General features: G+C 45.7%; 1 protein-coding gene across 5 annotated transcripts in view; it reads right to left on the reverse strand.

Moving 5' to 3' along the window:
• C16H10orf90 (chromosome 16 C10orf90 homolog) overlaps window positions 1-17,993 on the reverse strand; it is a 223,035-nt gene that overhangs the window by 178,154 nt on the left and 26,888 nt on the right. For 3 of the 5 annotated variants that reach the window (XM_049855216.1, XM_049855215.1, XM_049855213.1), the window contains exon 1: window positions 7,506-7,630. The exons of the other annotated variants lie outside the window; for them this stretch is intronic. The gene's annotated coding sequence lies outside the window, so the exon portion shown is untranslated. Of the gene's footprint in view, window positions 1-7,505; window positions 7,631-17,993 lie in introns of those variants that run through there. 5 annotated transcript variants of the gene reach the window in all.

The following is a 17,993-nucleotide window of genomic DNA, read 5'->3' on the forward strand; positions in this document are numbered from 1 at the left end:
ATTCTCTTTTTACTTTATTTTTGTCTGTTCTGGGCCACTAGAATACACATTTCAGGAGGGTAGGTCCCCTTCTTGTCATATTCAACACTTTTGACCCATAGCCCAGCATGCTTCCTGTTACACAGTGTTGTTGATGTTATTAGTAGCAGTCCAGGCAGTTCCAACTCACAGTGACCCCATGTACAACAGAAAGAAACATTGCCCCATCCTGCGCCATCCTCACAATCCTTGCTATGTTTGAGCCCGTTGTTGCAGCCACTGTGTCAATCCATCTCATTGAGGGTCTTCCTCATTTTTCCTGATCTCTACTTTGCCAAGCATGATGCCATTCTCAAGGGTCTGGTCCATCCTGATAACATGTCCAAAGTATGAGAGACGTAGTCTCGACATCTTTGCTTCTAAGCAACATTCTGGCTATACTTCTTCCAAGATAGAATTGTTCGTTCCTCTGGCAGTCTGTGGTATATTCAATATTCTTTGCCAACACCATAATTCAAAGGCATCAATTCTCCTGTTTTCCTTATTCATTGTCCAGCTTTCACATGCATATGAGGTGACTGAAAACACCATGGCTTGGGTCAGACGCACCTTAGTCCTTAGTGACATCTTTGCTTTTCAACACTTTAAAGAGGCCTTTTGCAGCAAATATGCTCAATGCAACATGTCGTTTGATTTCTTGACTACTGCTTCCATGGGCATTGACTGTGGAGCCAAGTAAAATGAAATCCTTCAATCTTTTCTCTATTTACCATGATGTAGCTTATTAGTCCAGTATTTTGTTTTATTTATGTTTAGGTGTAATCCATAATGAAGTCTTTGATCTTCATCAGTAAGCGCTTCAAGTCCTCTTTGCTTTCAGCAAGCAAGATTGTGTCATCTACATATTGCAGTTTATTAAAGAGTCTTCCTCCAATACTGATGCCATGTTCTTCTTCATATAGTCAAGCTTCTCAGATTATTTTCTCAGCATACAGACTGAATAGGTGTGGTGAAATAATACAACCCTGACGCATACCTTTCCTGATTTTAAACCATGCAGTATCCCCTTGTTCTGTTCGAACAATTGCCTCTAGGCCTACATATAGGTTCCGCATGAGCGCAATTAAGTGTTTTGAAATTCCCATTCTTTGCAATGTTATTCATAATCTGTTATGATCCTCACAGCCAAATACCTTTGCATAGTCAATAAAACACAGGTAAAAAAAAAAAATTTATTATTTTTTTTAAACATCTTTCTGGTATTCTCTGCTTTCAGCCAAGATCTATCTGACATCAGAGTTCCATGTCCTCTTCTGAATCCAGCTTGAACTTCTGGCAGTTCCCTGTCAATGTACTGCTACAACCGCTTTTGAATTATTGTCAGCAGAATTTTACTTATTTGTGGTATTAATGATATAGTTCGATAATTTCCACATTCTATTGGATCACCTTACTTTGGAATGAATCTCTTCTAGTCAGTTGGCCAGGTAGCTCTCTTCCAAATTTCTTGGCATAGATGAGTGAGTGCTTCCAAATTACATCTGTTGCACTTGTTGAAACATCTCAAATGGTATTCCATCAATTCCTGGAGCTTTGTTTTTTGCCAATGCCTTCAGTGCTGCTTGGACTTCTTCCTTCAGTATCATTGGTTCTTGATCATATGCTATCTCCAGAAATGTTTGAACATCGACAAATTTTTGGTACAGTGGCTCTGTGTATTCCTTCTATCTTGTTTTGATGCTTCCTGAGTCATTCAATATTTTCTCCATAGAATTCTTCAATATTGAAACTCGAGGCTTGAATTTTTTCTTCAGTTGTTTTGCTTGAGAAATGCCAAAAGTGTTCTTCCCTTTGGTTTTATAACTCCAGTTCTTTGCACATTTCATTATAATCCTTTACTTTGTCTTTCTGTACTGCTCTTTGAAATCTTCTGTCAGCTCTTTTATTTCATCATTTCTTCCATTCACCTTATCTACTCTACATTCAAAAGCAAGTTTCAGAGTCTTTTCTGACATCAATTTTGGACTTTTCTTTCTTTCCTGTCTTTTTAATGACCTTTTGCTTTCTTCAAGTGTGATATCCTTGATGTCATCCCACAACTCATCTGGTCTTCAGTCATTAGTATCCAATGTGTCAAATCTATTCTTCAGGTGGTCTCTAAATTCAGCTAGGATATACTCAAGGTCATACTTTGGCTCTAGTGGACTTGTTTTAATTTTCTTCATCTTCAACTTGACCTTGCATATGAGCAATTGATGGTTTCTTCTGCAGTCGCCCCTGGTCTTGTTCTGACTAGTGATATTGAACTTCTCCAGCATCTCTTTCCACGTAGTAAGTCTCCCAAAATGGTAAGCCACCGTTTTGATTTAGCCAACCCCCACCTTCCAAGCACTTGAGAACTCTGAACTTCCTTGAAGGCATGGACTTGAATTAATGGTGAATAGATGCCAATACCCAAGAAGCATATGTATAAACAGCAGCATAGAAAAGCTGGATTGGTCCATGAAAGAGCCACAAGGTTTAACTCTCTCTGTGGGCCAAGGGCAAGCCACCATAGAAATGGTGAGAAGAGATGGGATCATTGACAGTGAGAGGCAGACACTGTCCATGTTTGTGTAACTGTAGATGCCTTAGTAGAGCTGGAACACAATGGGCTCAGGGAATAGCCCCATAATCCCTGGACATATAAACGGGCAAAATTAATATGCCTAAGAGGAAATTGGGGATTGTCAAGAGTGACCTTAAAGAGACATCATGTCTCCCAGACCCAAAATCAAAGGCCACACAGCTAATAAATGGCTTATCTCTCTGACCTTGGGGCATTGCCTTTTCACAGCATGAACACAGTATGCTAAAACTCAGTTAAAAAAAACTCAGTTAACAGCTACTTATTGAGTCCTGGATGCTGTGCTGGGCCCTGGGCTGCAGTGAGGAGCACAGCACATGTGGTCCCTAGGCCTCAGGTTACCAGGCCAGTGAACTGCCAGCACCGACTGAGCATTCATGTGTCAGGTCCTGATGAGATAAGCACTTACCATGTCCCAGCCCATTTAATCCCCATAGCGAACCTCAGGGTAAAAGACTATGTCCTCCATCTGTGGATGAGAAATTCAGTAACTCCATAAGTTATTTATTGAACGTCTTTGAATCTCAGTATTCTGAATACTCTTGTCCATGAAATGGGAATATCTGCACCCTCTGCATGGAGTTTCAACAAATGGATACAGTGCTGGAAGTGCTCACTCATCTATGCCAAGAAATGTGGATGATAGCTACCTGGGCAACCAACTGGAACAGACCCATATTTGTGCCCATTCCCAAGAAAGGTGATCCAACAGAATGCAGAAATTATTGAACAATATCATTAATATCACACACAAGTAAAATTTTGCTGAAGATCATTTAAAATCAGTAACAGCAGTACATCAACAGGGAACTGCCAGAATTTTAAGCCAGATTCAGAAGAGGAAGTGCAACAAGGAATATCATTGCTAATGTCAGATAAAAACTGGCTGAAAGCAGAGAATACCAGAAAGATGTTTACCTGTGTTTTATTGATTATGCAAAGGCATTTGACTGCATGGATCATAACAAATTATGGATAACACTACGAGGAATGGGAATTCCAGAACACTTAATTGTGCTCTTGAGGAAACTGTACATAGACCAAGAGGCAGTCCAAACAGAACAAGGGGATACCGAGTGGCTTAAAGTCAGGAAAAGTGTGGGTCAGGGTTGAATCCATTCACCATACATATTCAATCTGTATGCTGAGCAAATAATCCAAGAAGCTAGACTATATGAAGAAGAACGGGACATCAGGATTAGAGGAATACTCATTAACAACCTGCATTATTCAGATGACACAATCTTGCTTGCTGAAAACGAAGAGGACTTGAAGAACTTACTAATGAAGATCAAAGACCACCTCAACATAAAGAAACCAAAAATCCTCACAACTGGACCAATAAGCAACATCATGGTAAATAGAGAAAAGATTGAAGTTGTCAAGGATTTCATTTTACTTGGATCCACAATCAACACCCATGGAAGCAGCAGTTAAGAAACGAAACTACATAGTCCATTGGGTAAATCTGCTCCAAAAGACCTCTTTAAGTGTTAAAAAGCAAAGATGACACTTTAAGGGCTAAGGTGCACCTGACCCAAGCCGCGATGTTTTCAATTGCCTCATATGCACGTGAAAGCTGGACAATGAATAAGGAAGACCAAAGAGGAACCGATGCCTTTGAATTATCGTACTGGTGAAGAATATTGAATATACCATGGACTGCCAGAAGAACAAACAAATCTCTCTTGGAAGAAGTCTAGCCAGGATTCTTAGAAGCAAGGATGGCAAGACTTCATCTCACATACTTTGAACATGTTATCAAGAGGGATCAGTCCCTGGAGAAGTACATCATTCTTGGTAAAGTGGAGGGTCAGTGAAAAAGAGGAAGACCCTCAATGGGCTGGACTGATACAGTAGCTGCAACAATGGGCTCAGGCATAACAATGGTCATAAGGACGGGGCAGGACTGGGCAGTGTTTTCTTCTGTTGTACACAGAGTCACTAAGAGTTGGAACCAACTTGACATCACCTAACAACAACAACAACGTGGAGTTTCTTATGGATCGAATTGTGCACCCCTCAAACACGCGCTGAATTCCTGGCCCTTGTACCTGTGGATGTAATCCTGTTTATAAATGGGGTACCTGTTTTGTTATGTTAATGAGGTCATAACAATATAGGGTAGGGTCTAAACCTAGTCACTTCCGAGTTGTAAAAAGACTGGTATGGACACAGAGATAGACACAGGGGGAAGACAGATGCCATGTTAGAATCATCTACTGTCCAAGGAAGGCCAAGAAACTGAGAAACGCCTGGGGCTGCTGAAGGAAGGAATAGACACAGCTGAGACTCATTTGGACTTTTAGTCTCCAGAACTGTGAGAAAATAAATATTTGTTCTTTAAAACCACCCACCTGTGGTATTTGTTTATAGGAGCATCAGGTAATTAAGGCAGGGTTGTTGTGAAAAATCAGGCAAACACTTGTCAATGCCTCACTCGGGGCCAGTTGCACAGTGGAACCTGACACAGGAAAATAATTGCTGTGTAGCAGGTGGATTGCGTCAAGAGCCCCGACTGGCCATCCCTACCTACGACCCAGATCTTTCACTGGACTTTGCAGCTGCTCCCATCAAGCAGTGGGTCTATTTCTCCAGCCCTGGATTCTGAGTTCCACCGTTTGACTTGCCCAGGTTTGGACACACACTTCTGCATATCTGTTTATGCTCCCGTCCCTCTGCCTTCATCTTCAGAGCATTCCAGGCGAATCTGCTTGAGTGGTGCCATCACCCCAGCTGTCACCTGCCAACCCCCAACAAATGTGCAGGCCCAGCTGAGAGCAGAACTGCCTGTGTGAGTCGCCAACCTACAGCCTGAGAGCTGAAGAAATGCCAATTGTTTTATAAGCCACTGAGTGCTGGGAACAGCTGGTGTTTCGACATTATTGTGGCGATGGATACCTGAGTCCCATCGCAGCGCACTTATAGGAGGTGCAGACAAAGTGGTATTTCTGTATCTTCGAGGAGCCAGATGTTCCTCCCACTCTACGCATATGATAAAACCTTGCCTGGGAGGTGGGGTAGCTGGGCTCTGCAGGCCTTTTCCCTACCACCATTCAGCCACCAAGCACCCGAAGACCACGAGGCAGGGGTTCTGATGGGCAAGGACTTGGGTGGAACAGGTGCAGGCCACTCCAGGGCCCTGCGAGTCCTCAGGGAAAGCACAGCAGTGTCTACCTGCAATGGGAGGTACACAGAGCAGGGAGTGGGGTCTCCAGACCCCTGCTGAAGGCACAGGCAGGGCGTAGGTCTAATGCCTCCTGTGGGGTGGCCTGGCCTGGCCAATGTGGCCAGGGAGGGGACACTTTTAGTTATTTCAGGGCTCATGCCAGGGAAGTGTGGGCCAGGAGACTCTGTGGTAAGCTGGAGAACAGAGCAGTCATCTGCCTGGGACAAGGCTGCAGAGACAGAGAGGAAGGCATGGGCACCCACTGAGCACAGCTCCTGATGGAGGGCTCCTGGCTTCCTGATATGACAGCTCCGGAGTGGGCCCACAGGTCATCTGCCAGGCTGCCCTCCCCCCTGCACACCCCACCTCAACCCTCACCCTCTTTCCTCTGCCAGCCTCACCTTCTCCCTCCTCTCACCCTACAGCTCGAACAGAAAGCATCAGAAAAGACAGCAACAGTGAGTAAACACTTATAAGCATCTGTATGTTGTTTTCTTTTTTGCGGGTCCCAGGAGGGATTTAGGTTATGCAATGCTAATTACAAAACAACTATCAGTGATTAGGATTAGCATTTTATGTCTATCATAACTACTCATAAACAACAGTGAAAGTGGTTATTATTATTTCCAATGGACAAATTGTGAAACTGAGTCTCACAGAGGTTGTCCAAAGTCACAGAAGGGACAAGGGAAGAGCTGGGATAGTCCAAAGCCTCCTGCTTTCACTCCAGAATGCGACTCCCAATCTTGTGTCCAAGGGCAGGGACTTGATCCTTTGACCCAAATTGTAGTCCGTGCTCAGGGCACCCCAGCTTAGAATCCTTGTGCCCCAGCCTCATCAGCTGGTCCAGGAACACGGCCTGGCCAACCTCCCCAGGCTGCCTGTCTTGATGTTTGATCACCCTCATGGATTGTCCGCTAAATCCCATAAAAAGAATTAATCAAACTTAAGCACACGCAAGGCATTAGAGAAAGCCACATTCTGAGTTGAGTAGGCAGTTGGACTCCTGCCAGGGCTGGTATGAAGGATCTAAAAGAAACTGTAAGCTGAGGGTCATTAAAGGCAAGCTATTTAATACCGGAAAAGGAAGAGAATTTTAAAAGCACAGTCCTATTATAGGCTAACACTTAACCCATCTCCCAGTTAAAACCCACATCACATTCCTACCTCTTCTCTGTTCATGGAGGGTACGGGTGGGGGTAAGGCACGGGAACCAGCGCTACCCCCTTACCCCCTTGAAGAGCCTCCAATAGCAACCTTGGCCCGAAGGCACCAAGTTAATCACATTCAAGACAGCCTTGAAATCAGGTGGGCCCAGGATTTAGGAGCGCCATTCAATGCGGATCAAAGAGGAGCAAGGGGATGTCTCCAGCTTAAAACGGACTGCCCACCATGAAAACCCACTCATGCTATGGGCTCCAGGTTAACTACGGGAAATTTCAACGTGCAAAGAGGAAACAGTCTTATTCAAATGATCTGTAATCTCCTTGCAGGCCCTGGGTAATGGCCTTCAAACTGCCCTCTGACCCACTACAGGAGTTCTGTGAGTGCCTGGGGTGTGCGGCACCTGGGCAGGAGTCTGAACTTGCCCCCCACCCCCACTTCAGCCAGAGCCCCTCTGCATTTATCTCCTTTACAGGCTGGCTTCCTGTAGGAGTCCCTTTTAGGAAAGAGTTCCATTTAAAATGGCACAAACAGCTTTCAGAAAACCGCCCTCTGCTCTCTACTCACCCCAAATGGCCAAGGTGGTTTGTGGGAGATGGAAACTGCACCACCGAACCTCCCCTCAGCCCAGAGGTCAGGCAACTCTGCTAATACCAGCCTAAGGGGAGAATGTTCCGGAGGGTTCTGCAGTCATGCAGTCTCCTCACGTGCTCAAGGGAAGCATGTGACATGAAGCAAAGGCCCCTTCCAGAACAATGGCACCTTTGAATGGGAAGCCAGGCCTTACCTGTCTCCTGCTGGAACACAGAAACACAGGTTTGCTGGGACACATGACAGTGTCCTTGTGCCACCTTGGAATCTGGAAAGAGGTTGCTGGCCCTGACTGTCTTCTTCTGGCAATCGTGACCTCTTGCGCTCATTACACGCTCTCTCTCAGCCAGGCATGGACCTCCCTGCTTATTGAAGTTACCACTTAGAGCTGAGGGCAAGTTAGGAGCACATAACCACAGAGAGAGAGAGAGAGAGAGAGAAAGGTCCACTCCTGAAGAGCAAGGGAGAGAGAAGCAGGACAGGAGACAATTTGTTCAAAAGAAGAGTTTTCAGAAGAAAGATCCTATGACCAATATGCTGGTATTTTTACCAAGTGATGAAAAGTCAGAGGCACGTGATGAGGGGCTGGATGGCCCCCGTCCCCTCTGGCTCAGTCACATTACAGCTGCCAGGTAAATACTCCTTTCACGCTGGGAAGCGGGACACTAACACGATCATTATATTAAATAACACGATAAACTTCAGAGAGACATTTAACTCTGTGCGCCGCTTTCAGTTTATGCTGCATTTTGTTTACACGCTTTTTCTTTTCAAAAATTGCCCCTTCGATGGCCAGCTGGGCAAAAACAACTTAAAAAAAAAACAACACTTTAGCTCACAACCGGGTCTACTCTATCCACGCATTATTAACAATATTTCACCAAAAACCAGCAGCATGTAACACAGCAGGGCCCACCAGAGCTTGGGAACGTGCCTTCTATTTGCTGCCTTTCCCAGTGATGTACGTCCCTTGGAAGGAGTGTGGACCTTCCAGCGATTATTTCTAAGTGTTATTTTTCTCTTGGGGGGCTCTTGATCTACAACGAACAATTAATAAGGAAGTAGGAACAAATAAACCACTTTACTTGAAGCAGCCCAAATCACACCAATACTGCAGTGTAACCCCAGCTCAGGCTCCTGCCCAGGCGGGGCTTCTTGGCCCTGGGACCAGGCAATGTCGGGGGAGAGGGATGATGGAGCCTGAGAAAGGATTTTGTGAGCAGCGAGGTTGGGAGGAAGGACTGGGTCATTTCAGAGTGGTGGGAGAGAAAGGAAGCAGAGAAGGGAAACAGACCAGTGTCTCCAAGCGTCACCTCAAAGTCATTTTGATGCCAATCACAGTGATGTCCTGGTTTCCTGTCCCCATGGGTCTCCAGGCCCCACGGGTGACATGGCTGCAGACCAACCTGCCCACTCATTCCTGCTACAGATGTCTAAAGAGGAGCTGTGCTTGACTGGGGCTGGCAAGCAAAATCAGACAGGGGCCCTGCTCTTGTGGAACTTACAGGCTGGATGGGGAGCAGACAGGCATCAAACACCTGCACAGGTATACGAAAATTGTGGTTGTAATGAGTGTAGCAGAGGAGAGAAAGGTGATCTCCCTGTGCCTATGAGGCAATCTGTAGGTGGGTCAGAGCTCCTCAGCTCAAGCAAGGGAAGAGGTTGTACAGGGACCCTGTGCAGGAGACACCTGGTGAGAGGGGCTGGAGCAGAGAGAGTTAGAGAGGGAGGCAGATGGTGCTCAGGCCCAGGACCTACAGGGCCTTTTAGACCACAGGAAGAAGTGTCTTGTTCCAAAGCAGGCATGGAAGTGTTTTAACAGGGTATAGCGTGGTCTGAACAGCTCATTCTGGCTATAGATGAAGACCAGGCTGAGGGAGGTAGAGTCAGGCCAACACTGAAGCAAACGAAGTGAGAGGTTGGGTCCCAGAGACGTCTAGGAGGTAAACCAGGAGGCCTTGGACGCAGGAGCATGGAAGAGGCAGAAAGACACTGTGTCAGACACCTGGCTTGGTCAACCAGTTGGATGGGGCACCTTTCCTGAGATGGGAAAGCATTCTGAGCTCAGAGAGGACCAGAGACGCTAGGCCAGGGTGTCAATCATCCTCCCTGCCCACTTTGGGCCAGTTTGGAACTCAGGTTTCTGCCTGGCTCTGGGAAGTGAGCTCCTGACTCACACCCAGTCCTCATACCTGAGCTGGATCTGAGCCGGACCTCCTGTATCTGAGCTGGACCTCAGGGGCTCTGGGTGGAGCTCACTGCAAGCCCAGGTCCTGTGTGGGACCCACACATAGGTCCTCCCCCATGTTGTCCTAGGTACCCAGGCGCTAAGATGTGTCTCCATCTGGGGACACCTTGTGCTTGTGCTACTCATCCCTGACACTGACCTCCTACCTGGGGCCCACACCTGGCTCTTACCACATCCCTGGAGCCAGGTCCAAGCTCTTCCTCTGTCTTCCCTGCCCCAGCAGGTGAATGACCCAAGACCCCAGCACCTCTCCGTCTGCCCAATCCTCCACATCTCCACCCTCTCCAAGCCGGACGCTTTGGGAGAACTTTCCATTGAATGGTCCTTGGAGGTGAGGGAATGGCACTCCCCTGACCAACAAATATTACAACTTTATTTCTTAAAGATGGAGTCAATTCTGAGACTCCAAGTGGTAGCTTTAACCAGAGAAGCTCCCACAGCTCTTGAGCTCCTGTCACAGACTGAATTATATCCCCCAAAACTGTGTGTCAACTTGGGTAGGCCATGATTCCCAATATTGTGTGACTGTACACCATTTTGTCATCTGATGTGATTTTCCTATGTGTTGGGAATCCTACCTCTATGATGTTAATGAGGTGAGACTAGCGTCAGTTATGTTAAAGAGGCAAGACTAAATCTACAAGATTAAGTTATGTCTGAAGTCAATCTCTTTTGAGATATAAAAGAGAAAAGTGAGCAGAGAGACATGGGGACCTCAAACCACCAAGAAAGTAGCGTTGGGAGCACAGCAAGTCCTTTGGACCCAGGGTCCCTGTGAGGAGAAGGTCCTAGACTAGCATAAGATTGATGACAAGGACCTTTTCCCAGAGCTGAAAGAGAGAGAAAACCTTCCTCTGGATCTGGTGCCTTAAATTTGGACTTCCAGGCTTCTAGACTGTGAGAGAATAAATTTCTCTTTGTTAAAGCCCTCCACTTAGTATTTCTGTTATAGCAGCACTAGATAACTAAGACAGCTCCCATCTGGAGACTGATGTTGCAGGTCTGGGTGGGACTTGGAGATTACTCATATTTTAGTCTCCTTGAACAGTTCAGTTGAGAATAACCACAGAAGCAAAGCTGTTTTCTCTTCTCTGTGACTCACAAAACCTTTGCCTCTGAGCTGGATACCATGGTGTTGCTGCTCAGCCATCTTACATAGGCTTCTCCACAGTGTTTCCCTAAGGGCTGCTCCTTTCCAGCAACAACAAAACACAATGCTGGATGCCATCTTTCAGGCCTGGTCTCTTTGTTCAGAAAGACACCTATGTTTCTGGCTTGGCCGACCAGTTCAATGGTGTACCACTCCTGAGATAGAAAAACAATCTGAGCTCAGAGAGGACCAGAGGCTCCAGGCCAGGGTGTCATTAGTCTTCCCTGCCCACCAAGATTGTTGTTAGCTGCTGTTGAGTTAGTTCCAACTCATGGTGACCTTCCAGCCCTGTGCCATCTTCATGATCCTTGGTGTACTTGAGTCTATTGTTGTGACTCCTGTGTCAATCCATCTCATTGAGAGTTTCCTTCATTTTTGCTGACCCTCAGCTTTACCAAACGTGATGTCCTTTTCTAGTGATTGGTCTTTCCTGATGATACCAATGCCCAAAGATGTCTGGCCTGGTACCCATGGCAGGGTAGAACGGCTTATATGCTTTGGGGGGAACAAATTTAAATTATGGTAGGTATAATTTAGCGACATATATTGAATTAAAAAACCCATCACCACTGAATCTATTCCAACTCATAGTGACCTTATAGGACAGAGCAGAACTGCCCCATAGAGTTTTCAAGGAGCACCTCGTGGCTTCGAACTGCCGACCTTTTCATTAGCAGCTGAACACTTAACCACTGTGTCACCAGAGCTCCCTACATTGAATTATGTCCCCCCAAAAGATATGTTGCAGTCCACAGTCTATAACTGTGACTGTGACCTTGTTTGGAAGTGAGGTCTTTGAAGATGCTGCCAGTTAACATGCAGGTCATATGGAAGTAGGATAGGTCCTTCTCCCATCTGAATGCTGTCCTTATAAAACGGAAGAGACACAGAAAAGAGCACAGAGGACAATGGCCATGTGGTGACACAGTCATCCTGCAGCTACAAGCCAAGGAATGCCTGGGGCTGCCAGGAGCCAAGAGAGACGAGGAAGGATCTTCCCTAGAGGTGACAGAGAGAACATGCCTGCTTGCACCTTGAATGAAGGGCTTTTATGACCCCCCGCGGAAACACGTGAGATTATGAATAAATATCTGTTGTTTTAAGCCACTTGGTTTTTTGTTTTTTTTTTTTCCCATATCCTTCGCCCATTTTTCTATTGGGTTGCTGGCCTGGCTCTCTCTCTCTTTTTTTTTTTTTCTTTGTGTTTTAAGTGAAAGAGTTTACAGCTCAAGTTAATTTCTCATTCAAAAATTTATACACATTTTTTTTTTGTGACATTGGTTGTAACCCCCACAATGTGACAGCATGCTCCCCCTTTCCACCCCTGTGCCCATTTGTCCAGTTCCTGTCATTTTCTGCCTTCTTGCCCTGCCTTTGGACAGGAGCTGCCCATTTCATCTCGTATATTTGACTAAACCTAGAAGCACATTCCTCACGCATATTAATTTTTTGTTTTATAGGCCCATCCAATCTTTGTCTGAAAAGTGGGCTTCGAGAATGGTTTCAGTTCTCGAAGTTAGTGGAGCGTCCAGGGGCCATAGTTGTGGGGATTTCCCAGACTCTGTCAGACCATTAAGTCTGGTCTTTTTACATGAATTTGAATTCCGTTCTGCATTTTTCTCTGGTTCTGTCCAGGACTCTCTGTTGAGCTCCCTTGTCAGGGTGGTCATTGATAGTAGCTGGGCACCATCTCATTCTTCACTGTCTGCTGTTTTGTTACAGCAGCCCTCTCTCGGATACTAAGGCAGAGGTCTCCTCATCCCACATGTCTAACAGTGGACACGGTGGCCCTCTTGGCTGTCTACTTCATGTCTGCCCAGCTTCTGATCCCCTCAGTGCCATCTCCTCAGATTCCTTTAGCTAAGTCCCTCAGGACACAAGAGGCACTAACTGGGCTTTCATGCCTCTGAGAGGAAGCAGCTAAATCTGGATGGACATATTTTCCTGACACAAAGCTACACAGACGTGGAAATCTGCAGCTGAGTTCTTAGTTTAGTACATTATTTTACCAACTATTTTTAAAATTAGATTGCGTACCAGGTGATGGGCAAAGATAAAGTTAGAGGCAGAAACTCATATGGGAAGAAGAAAAAAAAGCTGCTTAGTGCACTATTTATGAGCGATTGCAGCAAACTTGAGGGACAAGGCCCAGGCAGCTACTAAGCAGAATGCAGGAGGGGATGTGGGGTTAGTGGTTATTTATAAAGAGCAAACAGGGACTGTCACATAGCCCCTGTAACAAAGAGGGTTTAGTCTATTTTTTTCCCAATAATATTCTACACAAGTAGGCACAACAGACCCAAGCATTGTCTTGCTATGGCTTCTGCAGAAAGCAGGATACCTAGATACTTTTTTATTCTCAGTGAGTCAGAAAAGTCACTCTGCCTTTCCCAGCTCCCTTTTGCAGAGTGGGGTAGATGCTGGACAAAGCAAGTCTCCAAGCTGATGGAATCCCCAAGCAGACCTCTCACAGCCAATTGGGTGGAAGTCTCGTCCCTCTCAACAAGGAAGGCAGGAAACAAGAGGGGTCTGTTACGCAAAGTGCTAGAAAGCCTCTTTGAAAAATCCACAGGCAGGTTATTCCTTGTCAGGCTCTCTCATCTGTGGTCACATCATCCAATTCCCAGGCTGCTCTGCAGGTTTGACTGGGAGTATATGAGTGTCCTGGAGCTGCTACAACAAAATACCACAAACTGGGAGGCTTGTATGAACAGAAGTGTATTGCATCACAGACCTGGAGGCAGTAGTCCAAATTCAGGGTGTCAGCAGAGCCACGTTCTCCCCGTCAGCTCTAGAAAAAGATCTTTCTTTTCTCTCCAGGCTTCTGGTAGCCCCAAGCATTCCCTGGCTCATAGCCACAGTGTAACACTGTCTTCACATGGCCGTCATCCTTGTCTCTCTTCTCTCTCGTGAGGACACCATTCAGACGAGGTTAGGACCCGCCCTGCTTCTGTATGACTTGTGTGATATTATCATGTTAACTGATAACATCTTCAAAGGCCCTATTTCCAAACAAGGTTACGTTAATAGGTACCAGGGGTTAAGACTTCAACATATCTTTCTGGCAGACACCATACACTCCATAATGGGGAGTGGTATCCCCCAATGCAGAAATGTCTCCAAGTAGCTCATTCATACAAATAATGCTATTTAATCTATTAAGTACTGTGTTCCAGTCCCTGAACTTGGGACTATAGAGATGAGTAAGATAGGTCTCTGCCCCTAGAGGTTCCCACCTTGAAGGAAAGAAAGACAAGTTGACAAGGTAAATATGCACCCCTGAAAGGACTATGATTCAGCAACGAACAAACTGCCATTGGAAGATGGAAACTGAAGGTGTAGAATGTGGAATCCAGAAAAGCTTCCTACAAAAGGAAGGATTTTAACAGCAGAAATATGGAGAAGAGGGTTTTAGGCAGAAAAGCCTCTATGGAAGGCAGAGAGAAGGCAAGTGAGAGTGTAGGAACTGGCAAGGCAATGTAACTGGAGAAAAATCTAGAAGGATGAACTAGGGTGAGAGGGGAAGGGCACTGAATGCTGTGCCAGGGAGTTTATACTTTGCACTCTAGGAACTGGTGGGATTTTTGATCAGAGATGTTTTATTGATTAAAGACACTCATGTATTGTTCAACAGATGAGTTCTCCCCATGGGCAGGGAAGAACTTAGGAGAATGAGGAAGATGGAGTTTGGCATAATCAAAACGGCTTCTGTAAGAAAAAGAATCCACACATTTCAACTCCAACAATTAGAGCTTTAATAAAAACCAGTACTTGCAGGGAAAGCGATTGGATAAATACGGTGAGCCTTCTACACCTTGTTCATAGAGAAATGCAATTATATACATCTTCTTCCAGAAGAGAAAAGAAGTTCAGCTGTGCCTCACCTCAAGCTTCGGGTGGCTTTTAAGGGGCAAAAGAACAATGCTGCCTAGAACCACGACTGGGGGCCTATGTTACACTGGAGCAACTAGCTCTTCCACTCAGTACTACTGAGATAGAAAACTATCAGATGAAGGCAGCATACCACTGCTCTCAGGAAAGTTGGGATAAAGTAACAACTATTGGTTAAACTATCAGCTGCTAACCAGAAGGTTGGTGGTTCGAACACACCTAGCGGTTCTGCAGGAGAAAGGCCTGGTGATCTGCTCCCATAAAGATTACAGCCAAGGAAACCCTATGGGGCAGTTCTACATATGGGGTCTCTATGAGTCGGGATTGACTTGATGGCACACAACAACAACAACAACAACAACAAATCCTCAAGTTTCAAGTGAAATATAATGACTTCACCCCACTCATCCATCAAAGATCCACCCTTTATAAACTGCCAGTCTTAAAGGTCAGTCATAATTGATCAGGAGAGAGAAAGTTTCATGTCGCCCCACCTTCATTTTCTAAGCCAAGTGAATTAATGATTAAAAATTCCAAGTGACTTTCATCAACTCCCCTAAAGGATTTCCCCAGAAATGGCTTAACTAAGCAACCTGACTCCTCCAATCATTGCTAAATCCTTCAATCAAGCAGGCTCACCTACAGAGAGGTAGTAGCATAAAAAAAAGTGCTGGGGAAATGATAAACGGAATCTTTTTATAGCACAGCAGAATGGAAGTTTGAAAGGGACTTTCTATCTTCTGATTTTGAAAACAGATGTGAGTTTGGGCAGAAATACCCATCCTTCCTGCATTTTCCCCTCAGTGTTCAGGTCCAATTAATCACAGTAAACTGAAATTCTGGACAGATTCCCAAAGTCTTGCTAAGAGGGCAATTTAACAATTAGAAACCAGCTCCTCACCCTTCCCAGTCCTGGAATTTCCAGTGACTGAGGCAGTGAATAGTTGCACTGGGCAAATGAAGGAAGCAAAAATGAAAATTTAAAGGCAACATTCTCTTTGGGCTTCCTGCGTGGGCACTCTGAACCCAGTGGCACCAAATGGCCCACAGCTCCGGCTTCCACAACAGCCACCACCCACATCACTGGACTTAGGCAGCTTTGTAGAGATGGGGGGTTCGAAACCACCACTGTCTTAAAGCAACTGAGACCGAGGACGTGCAAAGGCATTTCCAAAGACAAAAAACTAATTGGTGGCAAACTTGGCACTGGCACAACGTGCCTCGGTTAAAAAGTCAAAACCCTGCAACAAGGTCTGTGGTTCCCAGGACAACGTTCCTCTTTCCAACCCCTGCATGTGTCTGTTTGCTCTTTTGGATTTGTAGCCCCACCCTCTTCCCATCTAGAACATTCCCTCCCACACTCATCTCAGCTGTTCTCCTGGTTTCTTGTACCACCCACATGTAAATGATGATCATATCAAAATGTATAAACCTGGCCTGTCTCCTGATCTCGGGACCAAACTAGCAACTGTTTCCAGGCGATCCCAGGCAGATGTCACCTGGGCCTCTCCAACTCAGGGTGTCCATACCCTATCCAATCAGGGTCTGCCCACCAGAGCCACCCCTTGCTCCCATAAATCTCCCAGACCCTAAATGTCCTGGCCCATTAGTGGTAGCACTATTTGCCCAGAAACATCTTTAACTTGTCCTTTATCCCAACAGCCTGTAGAGGATTCTGTCAATTCCTAGTGTCCCGAGGGTTAGGCCCTAGCCTAAACCCACATCATCTTTTGCCTGGAATATCACAGCAGAGTTGTCTTCCTAGAACATGGATAGGATCACAATTCTAGCAACTTAAAAAGATTTAATGCTTCCTCTTTGCCTGCTCAATAAATACAGATCAAAAGTAAAAAACAAGGAGGCTTATTTATTTTGGTTCCACATAATTTAAAAGCTTTTGAACAACCCCATCTAAATTAACATGTCATGAGTTACCTTATAATTTGGGGAGCCTCCTCTCCTCAGAGCTTACAGAGTAGTAGGCCTGCTCTGAGAAGGCTTCCCCACTCCTGCAGGGGAACCATGAGGAGGATTCAGACATCAGACATCAGAAAGAAGCTGGACTAAACCACTCCTGTGGCATTCCGTGGTGTTCTACGTAGACAAGAAGCCATTGGGAGCATCTGCCCAGCCCATGGACTCCTGTCCCTCAGAGAACTACCCACAAGGCTGGTCCTCAGAAGCCATCTGACCTTGCCTCCTGACCAGAAATGATGCCATCAAGGGTGGACCCTGACCAGTTAGGCCACTCAGAAAAGGATGAAGCTTGAATACATTATGCTGAGTGAAATAAGTCAATCCCCAAAAGACAAATATTGTATGATCTGACTAATAGGAAACAGTTAGAATAGGCAAAGGTATAGAGATCAGAGTTTATCAGAGGTTATGGGCCAGGAGGGAAGGGGAAGTAGGGGAAACTTTGATCACTGAGTCTCTGTTTACGGGGTTGGCTGGAAAATATGGCAAAGGATGTTGATGATGGTTGCACAACATGATTGATGTAACTGGTTTGATTGAATTGTACAAGTGAAAAACGCTGAATTGGCAAACGCTGTACTACCTATATTTTTACAACAATTAAAAAAATTTTTTTAAAGGCTGAGAGATGGGAAGAAAGTTTAGCACCGAGTCCTGTTATCGGGCCCTAGGTGGTCCACATACTCTTACTGCCATGCTCCCCTCCCGCCTCCCAGAGTCCTCTTGGTTCCTGTGCTTTCCACAACCTGGGGCTCTTTCTTCCATGAAGCTCACTGGTTTCCCGTCAATGGTTTCCCTTTTGTGTATGATAGTGGGTTTCTGGTCCTTGCAATCCAAAGACTTTGACACAAAAGTCTGCTCCCTCCCTTTCCCCATACTACTGAGAGGGTTGAGGAAGACCTCATCCTTGTGCCAGGCCCTTCTCATGAGCATGGGGACAGGGGAGACAAGCTCGTGAACCAGGCTTGACCTCAGAGGGCCCAGAGGGCCCAGATGGCTGCTCAGACACAGACCTGTGTTTTGTAAAAAAATGAAAACAACTTTCCAGGAAGGTGCAGACAGCATGAAAGGGCCCCTCAGAGAGGACACCTGCCAGGGAAGCATGGTCTCAACGTGTATAATGACTCCTTGTCTTCTGCCAGAAGGCCCAAGGTTTACAACTGTCCTGAGTGTTCTTCTGTAATTAGCTCTTTGAACA

The sequence above is a fragment of the Elephas maximus genome, chromosome 16 (assembly GCF_024166365.1).
Source record: "Elephas maximus indicus isolate mEleMax1 chromosome 16, mEleMax1 primary haplotype, whole genome shotgun sequence".
NCBI lineage: Eukaryota > Metazoa > Chordata > Mammalia > Proboscidea > Elephantidae > Elephas > Elephas maximus.